General features: G+C 40.5%; 1 pseudogene; it reads left to right on the forward strand.

Moving 5' to 3' along the window:
* Nucleotides 1–1,233, forward strand: part of LOC113220099 — a 1,980-nt pseudogene extending 747 nt beyond the window's left edge.
* Nucleotides 1,234–7,830: the final 6,597 nt, after the last annotated feature.

The following is a 7,830-nucleotide window of genomic DNA, read 5'->3' on the forward strand; positions in this document are numbered from 1 at the left end:
ATAATAATAATAATAATAATAATAATAATAATAATAATAATAATAATGCATTTTCCTTGGTATTGGCAGCAGTGTAAGTCCAAGACCTATTAATAAGTAGAAAGTTATTAAACCAACCAATAATAATGTGCTTGTCATTTTTTTACAGAAATCATGTGGTACAGAGACTGTGTGAAAGCAAAGAAGGTGGTCAGTATGGACAAGTTGTCAGCCAAATTCCAAATCTTGATCTGAATGAGAACATTTCTACTGGATTAAAACAATGTGAATGTAGTGTTTGTGGAAAAGTCTTTGTACATCATTCCCTCCTTAACAGGCACATCCTAGCTCACTCAGGATACAAACCATATGGAAAGAAGCAATATAAATGTGAACAGTGTGGGAAATTCTTCGTTTCTGTTCCAGGTGTTAGAAGACACAGGATAACGCACAGTGGAAATCCAGTTATAAAAGTACTATATGTGGGAAAGCATTTTATTTTCTCAATTCATTTGAAAGACATCAGAGAACTCACACAGGAGAGAAACCCTATAAATGTAAACAATGTGGTAAAGTGTTCACTGTTTCCGGTTCTTGTCTAATACATGAACGAACTCACACTGGAGGGAAACCCTAGGAATGTAAGGAATTTGGGAAAACATTCAGATTTTCTTGTTATTTTAAGACGTGTGAAAGGACTCACACTGGAGAAAGACCCTATAAATATACCAAATGTGATAAAGCCTTCAGCTGTTCCGCTTCCCTTCATTACCATGGAAGCATTCATACTGGAGAGAGACCCTAAGAACGTAAACAGTGTGGCAAAGCCTTTAGTCATTTGAGTTCCTTTTGTAACCATAGAAATACTCATACTGGAGAGAAAGCCTATGAATGTAAACAATGTAACCAAGCCTTCAGTCGTCTCAGTTCCCTTCACCTCCATGAACGAATTCATACTGGAGAAAAACCCTATGAATATAAGAGATGTGGTAAAGGCTACACTCGTTCCAGTCACCTTACTCGCCATGAAAGAAGTCATGATATAGAGTCTGGGTGTAGTGACTTGGCCTATAATCCCAGCACTTTGGGAGGCCAAGGTGTGTGAATTGCTTGAGCCCAGGAGTTCATAACCAGCCCGAATTAAAACAATGCGAAACAGACTGGGCAACATGGTGAAACCCTGTCTCTAGAAAAAATAAAATAATGCTGGGCACGCTGGCTCACACCAGCTACTCCGGAGGCTGAGGCAGGAGAAGGGTGTGAACCTGGGTGGCGAAGCTTGCAGGGAGCCGAGATCGCACCACTGCACGCCAGCCTGGAGGACAGAGCGAGACTCGGTCTCAAAAAAAAAAAAAAAAGAGAGAGAGAGAGAAAATAATTAACTGGGCTTAGCGGCACATTTCAGTTGTCTTAGTTCTTTTTCAAGGACATAAAAAGCCACGGGGGGGTTGGGAGAAAGCCCTGTACCTGCGGATCACGAGGTCAAGGGATTGAGACCATCCCGGCCAACATGGTGAAACCTCGTCTCTACTTAAAATACAAAAATTAGCTGGGTGTGGTAGCATATGGTTGTAATCCCAGCTACTCAGGAGGCTGAGGCAGGAGAATCGCTTGAACCCAGGAGGCGGAGGTTGCAGTGAGCCGAGGTTGTGCCACTGCACTCCAGCCTGGCGACAGAGTGAGACTCCATCTCAAAATTAAAGAAAATAAATAGATAAATAAATAAATAAAGCCACTTGAATGTAAAAAATGTGGTAAAACATTTACTCTTTCCCATTCCCTCATAAACATGAAAAGGCTCACACTGCACAGAAACCTTAAGAATGTAGGAAATGTGGTCAAGCCTTCAGATTTTCCTGTTTTTGAAGATTTGGGAGGAATCAGAGTGGAGAAAAGCCTTTTGAATCTACATTTGTGGTAAGGCCTTCAGTTGTGTTAGTTCCATTTGAAGACATCAACTCTTTCCTGAGAAATAGCCTATGAATATCCGGAATGTGGGAATGTTTCATTTCTCTCATACTCACTCAAGGACATATGAAAATGCACACTGTAGCTGGCTGGACCTTGTACATACAAGATTGTACACAGGATTAAAACTCTAATAGATTAGAAAATATCTTGGGTTTCTGTCGGTTTGCGGGAGACAAAAACCTGTGATGTTGTTGGTTTTTGGTGGGAGAGTTTCACTCTGGAAAAAAAAATATTCTGAAGATGGAGGTCGTCCTAGATTGTATTTCAAGGTGAGTCTACTTGATGCCAGTGAAGCATATTTTGGCACATAATACATATGGTTATATTATATTTTGTCTATATTACCTCATTTTAAAAAACCATTTTGTGAAAAATGTCAGAGTTAGATATACCAATGTTAAATTTCTGATCACGTGTTCAGAAGCACTGTGAAATGCAGCCTAGAATGCAAAATTCCCAGCCACTTCTCTGTTGAACTCTCTGCAGAGCGGCATTGCATCCAGTGGTTTTCAAGGTGCACTAGTGTGGCATGAGCTAGTCCTTGGCTTCCTGCTGAAGTTGGAATCCTGCAAATTGTTTAGGGGTGGTGTCAGCTTGTCCCATCTTTCCAGGTCATCATTAACCTTTCCTCGGCACCCACGTGGACTCAGAACTTACCTAGAGTCACAGGCAGGTCTGGGAAGCTGCCCTGAGCCTTTGTGCAGTCCATGATGGTTCCATGCCTCTGATCTGCTGGAGCACATTCTACAGAAGGATGGGCTGGCATAAACTGTCCCTGCCGTTCTGAAAATTACGGAGATTCCTGGTACCTGAAGCCACATAGAAATAAATATCTGTGGAGTCTCAGGCAGGACAGGGATGCCATTCCCAGGCTCCTGTTCTTCCACTTAATGGCAGCAAGAGTGATTCCTGGGTTTCCTAATTGACTTCATAACAATTTTGGTGACTTTGTTGTGTCAATGACCACTCCTATTTCTGTGGCATCCAGTTCACCTGTAAGGTTTTTGGGGATTATGTGGAAACTCGTGCATTTTTCCAGAGACTCACTGCATCCTGAATGCTCTCAGGCATCCACAAGCAGATCCCTGCCTTGGTGGCATCTTGGAGCATTGCAGGAGACCCCTTAGGTCTAGGAGGCACTAGGAGGTCCATCAGGAATTGGGAGGGCATGTGTCTGCCCATCTGTAGTGTGAACTTCTATTCACCTTCAGAATGTAGATTCTTCCTGAGCTAATAAATTACCTTCATCTTAGTGTAAGTAGCCACAAAAGAATAATTCATATTAACTCCATTAATAAAAATAACTGAAAATCAACAATGAAGATAATAACGACAATGTTAATTATTATAATATTGATAGTAAAAATAAAACAAAGGCATTAGAGATTAGAGATTCCCTTACGTGAAGGACAATGTGAAGATATAGGGATACATGAGTTGTTTGGACTCAGAGTCCAATGAAACGTGTTCCCCAAGGGCAAAGACAAGAAGCATAAGGAAAATACAAAGTTCATGGATGACCACCTGGGCTACCTTGGAATTCATGTGGGAACACTGCAGGCAAAGTGTACCTCCTCCTGGGACTGCCCACGATCCAGCCCCCACTCACCTTCATGAGGTAGGACAGCAGGATAACAGGAAGGAGTCCAAGCAAGGGATGTAAGACTTGTGTCACACCTGACTCAAAGAAGCACTGCTTCTGACAGATGTTTATCTCCTAACACTGTGTCACCTCTAACTGCCTGGCTGCATGTCTGCCCTCTGTTCTTCTTAGGTCACAGGAGGGACAGACATTACTGTCCACCCATCTGCATACAGAGCCATTGGAGGACGTTACCCTTGTTGCTTCCTCTTTGTAAAGGGGCAACATACATGGCAGATGCCATTCTCTGTCTCTTTGGAAAACTTTGCCAGCACATTGAAGGTTTTCTTCACCCACAGAAAGCCACCTGCTTCAAAGTCTCACCCTCCACAAGTGGCAAGCACACAATTATTAATGGAGGCAAGGGATGCATAGGCTTTGCCATTTGATTCAGTTGGGACAAATAGGGGAGGCCTTCTTAGCTGAACAGCTCTGTCTGTGCGGCCAGTTGACAAAGTCAGGCTGCATTGCCATTAGACTTGTCCATTTGCACATAAGGCTTCCCTCCAATCCTTTCCACAGATGTGGACCCTGACATTACTTCCTAATAAACATCCTGCACACTAAGCTTCACCTATATCCAGCTCCCTGGGAACCAAACCTGTGACAAAAGTGAAAAGTTTCTAGGGAAAATATGATTTCCTTATCAGACAGGGATCAAATTCTGCTGAGCTAGAAAATAAGGTAAAGTCCGATGCCATCTCTTGATTTTTTTATTAGGACATTACCACTGCCAGCAAGAATTATGTGCATCAATTCATGGGGACAAAAATCATATTGGCGTGGGATGAGGTTGTTGTGAGTTGAGGAGAAATTTTGACGAATGAACTTTACACTCAACTTGAGTTCAGGAGAGGAGATGAAGATGAAAACAGCTGGAAATAAAAGGTGTCCAAAAACATTTTCCTGGTTTTTCAAAAATCAAATTTCAGGTTGGGAGACACTATATTTAAATTTTAAAAGGATGTAGCATACTGAGAGGAAATAACTATAGATAAATTGTCCTTTTTGTAAATAATACACTTTATGGTATGATAGGAGACCACGGGACACAACACAAATTTGGAGTTAAAGAAACTAACAGACATTCTCGATACTCAGCTGTTACGGCAGAGATGCCGGAATGATGGATGTCCATGTAGCAGTACTTTGTTTTTTGTTTTTTGTTTTTTGTTTGTTTTTTTGTTTTTTTGTTTTTTTGTTTTTTTTTTTTTTGAGACGCAATCCTGATCTGTAACCAGGCTGGGGCGCAATAGTGTGATCTCAGCTCACTGCAACCTCCGCATTCTTGGTTCAAGAAATCCTCCTGCCTCAGCCTCCCAAGTAGCTGGGACTACAGGTGCGCACCACCACACTCAGCTAATTTTTGTACTTTTAGTAGAGATGGGGTTTCACCATGTTGGCTAGGATGGTCTCGATCTCCTGATCTTGTGATCTGCCCACCTTGGCTTCTCAAAGGGTTGGGATTAGAGGTATGAGCCTGGCCCATGTAGCAGTACTTTTGAACTTAATGGCTGAAAGCATCCACCTCCAAACTTATGTAATATATTTGCAAAAGAGTACAAATCATGTAATGAATTTTAAAGGAAAGACAAGCCTGTGGGAATTCAACAGCCATGGCAACGTTTTGAACTTCTTTTTATTAAACATGTAAGACGTAAGTGAAGTTCAAGACCTAACAGAATTGCCAGGAATTATTTGAAGAATTAACAAGATGACTTAGACACTATGAAATCCTTACGATGCCCTCTGGTGGAGTTTCCTCCTGGAGCCAGTGATTTTAAGCCAGAGGCAAATGTCTCTGCAGGCATAAGAATTCGACCCAAATGTACTATTCAATTTTAAATGAGATGACAATAAAATTGTCTGCTATACAGTAACAATTTTTTTTTTTTTTTTTTATTGCAGACAGAGTCTTTCTCTGTTGCCTAAGATGGAGTGCAGTGGGGCACTCTTGGCTCACTGCAATCTCTGTCTCCTGGGTTCAGGTGGTTTTCCCACCTCATCCTCCTAAGTAGCTGGGATTATAAGCATGTGCCACCATGTCTGACTGATTTTTGTATCAGCAAAATTATTTCTGGGGTGGAGAGTTAGGGACGTTTATTCTCCCACATCCAAAAATACGTTCTCCAAATGATCTGTCAATAGAAATAACTGATATCTATATTTGTTAACCTATCTTTTTCTGTCTTTAAATTCAGAACTAGAGTGTGGAAAAGTTATATTAAAAAGGTTCTCTCAATTTTCAGCACAAGTGATGGGCTAGGCACTATTCTAGGTACTACAGATACACATTAACATACCCACAATAGTTTTCCCTTATTACCTCCTACATTCTAATAATGCAGCAAAAGAAAAGTATAGAATAGCTTTTTATTTTTTTGAGGTGAATGCTAATTCTGTCTCCCAGGATGGAATGCAGAGGCAGGATCTCCGCTCACTGCAACCTCTGCCTCCTGGGTTCAAGCGATTCTCCTGCCTCAGCCTCCTGAGTAGCTGGGATTACAGGCATGTGCCACCATGCCCAGAAAATTATTGTATTTTTCAGAAAGACAGCTTTCATTATATTGGCCAGGCTGGTCTGAAACCCCTGGCCTCAAGTGATCCATGCACCTCAACCTTCCAAAGTGCTGGGATTATAAGCATGAGCCATAGTGCCCAAAGAGAATAGCTTTAAATAGAAAGCACGAAACCAAAAGAAATGTATGCCCATCAATTTTATACTGTATTTGGCCAGGTGCAGAAGATCGACTTGTAGTATTGTAAGGGAATAAGGTCAGTTCACATCTAATTGTTTGGACAAGTCACCAGAAACCAAAAGTTGGAGGAGTTGTATCTTTTGAGGTGGGTTGCACAGGCAAGCAGCAAGTTGCTATCTCTCCAAAGTCCTAAACTGTTCTATTTCTCCTACTGTGGAAAAATGCATTTTCTACTTGATTTCAATTTATATAGGAAAATGCTTAATAAAACTAATAAGGGCTACATTCTAGGGACACAGCTAGACCACACACATATACTGAATCTTGATTCTGGAAACACATCTTGTTCAATGTCATTGGATTTTCATGACAACAAAAATGTAACCCTGACACAATATTGCAGAGTCAAAAGGAAAGGACATTTTGGATTGAAATTTTTTATTTTAAAAATATGTCCTTGAGTTCTATTAACAATAGCTAAAACCTGGGAACAACTCAAATGTCTATCGAGAGGAAATCAATAAACAAATTATATGCATATTATAGAGCAATATTGGGCAATAACGGGGGATAATCCACTCTATTAATCAACATCTTGGATCAATATAATGTTTCTCACCCTGAGTGGGGAAAGCTAAGCTAAAAAGTGTCCTATAATATAAATAAATGTACACAGAATTCTAGAACAGAGAAACCTAATGTAAGCTAAAAATCATTTAGAAAAGCCAGGTGCAGAGGCTCATGCCTGTTATGCCAGCACTTTGTGAAGTGGGTGGATCGCATGAGCTCAGGATTTTGAGACCAACCTGGCCAACATGCTGAAGCTACTCCGTCTTTACCAAAAATACAAAAATTAGCCCAGTGTCGTGTTGCGCACAGGAACAGAAAACCAAATACTACATATTCTCCGTTATAAGTGAGAGCTACACATTGGGTTATACACTGTTTAGTTCTCACTTATATGGAAACAATAGACACTGGAGATTCTTAGAGGGAGGAGGGAGGGTAGAGTACAAGGCCTTAAAAACTGTCTATTGGGTATTATGTTCACTATGTGTGTGATGAGATCATTCATACTCTAAACCTCAGCGTCACACAATACATCCATGTAACAAACCTGCACATGTATCCTCTGTGTATAAAATTAAAATTAAGAAAATAAAATGAACAAACAGATATGAGTAGGAATTTCTCAAAAGAGGAGATACAAATGGACGACATATATATAAACAATTCTTACCCTCTCTAGTCATCACGGGAATGCAAATGGAAACTACCATGAAATATCACCTCACACCTGTTAGAATAGCTATTATCAAAAAGATGGATGATAACAAGTGTTGGTAAGGATGTGGAGAAAAGGGAACCTTTGTATACTGGTGGTGGGAATGTATATTAGTATGGCCATCTTGGAAAATAGTATGGAGGTTTCTCAAAAAATTAACAATAAAAATACCATTTTGTTCCAGCAATCCCATATATATATATGGGATTTCCCACCTCATCCTCCTAAGTAGCTGGGATTATAAGCATGTGCCA

This window comes from Piliocolobus tephrosceles, unplaced genomic scaffold (genome assembly GCF_002776525.5).
Source record: "Piliocolobus tephrosceles isolate RC106 unplaced genomic scaffold, ASM277652v3 unscaffolded_451, whole genome shotgun sequence".
Lineage (NCBI taxonomy): Eukaryota > Metazoa > Chordata > Mammalia > Primates > Cercopithecidae > Piliocolobus > Piliocolobus tephrosceles.